Here is a 1,244-nt window from a genome sequence, read left to right on the forward strand (position 1 = left end):
ATTCAGGGAAAAATTACACTGTTATTTTTGAGGAAAAATATATTTAGTGTTTTATCCTCGAATGTGTGCCTTTATTTATCTGATAGCATCTTATTTTGTAAGTTGTTGAAGTCTTTTTTTTATATATCATGATAGTGTTTAAAATGTAATGTCAATATTAGTTTCAATAATTAAACAAAATTCTGGTATGTTGCAGAATATGTGCAAATGAGGTTGAGGAAATTTTGGCCAGTGTAAAAATCCACAAACTTTCATAAGTTAAATTAAAATGTTTGTCTACTAGGAATGTTTATCCCAGCCTCAAATTGGCAGAAAAATGAATGGGAACAAAAAAAAACAAATGGGAACAACACTATCACTCGCTCACACATGGGAACAACACTCACACTAACAATCATTTTTTGTAATATTACAATCAGTAACTAGTAGTTAATTGGAACCAAAACTAATTAACATTACATTTAACTTTGTATTTACTACTTAAGTAATAGTTGTATTAATTACCTACCTACCTACTATATTTTCAATTTTCACTTACAGTGTGTTAGTATTTACTTGTAATTCAATGTAATTAACCTGTACTGTAATACTATAAAATATAGCCTATTTCTTTTGAAAGGTAACTATATTTTATAGTATTACACTGAGGTTAATTACACTGAATTACAGGTAAATACTAAGAATTTATCAATTTATCATCATTACTGGCGAGGAAGATGCCAAAGACATGACCTGAAGGTCACATGGTCATGAAACATCCTGTTGAAAAACCCAGAACAAATGACCAAGGAAACATTTGTAATGAACCAACAGGTCCTGAGCAATCTGAAGATGAGCAATCTAAAAGAAAAAAAATAAGGTTTATGAACAACCATCTTACAGAACTTATCAAAACCTTGCTCAAAATCCTCTGATGTGGCTTTTTTAAAAGTGAAAGCAATTATGAATGGCACTTATCTTGCATAGTATCAGCTACAAGTCAAAAGATGCTTGATGTACTCCTTGTAATTAAACAGGAAAATTATCTTCACAATTAACTTCACTTAAGTTTCAAACTAAAATAAAACTTAAGGTAAGTAAATATCTTAATGAAACCAGTATTACATATGCCATGTACATCAAACTACAAACATCAAACTACAAAAATGTTAGTCTTGGGATATTATCTTGAGATATCAAAAGTTTGGGATATTCACACTGCCAAATGAATATCACATTATGCAGAGTACAATTTAGGAATTTAA

This window comes from Lycorma delicatula, chromosome 3, assembly GCF_047948215.1.
Source record: "Lycorma delicatula isolate Av1 chromosome 3, ASM4794821v1, whole genome shotgun sequence".
Lineage (NCBI taxonomy): Eukaryota > Metazoa > Arthropoda > Insecta > Hemiptera > Fulgoridae > Lycorma > Lycorma delicatula.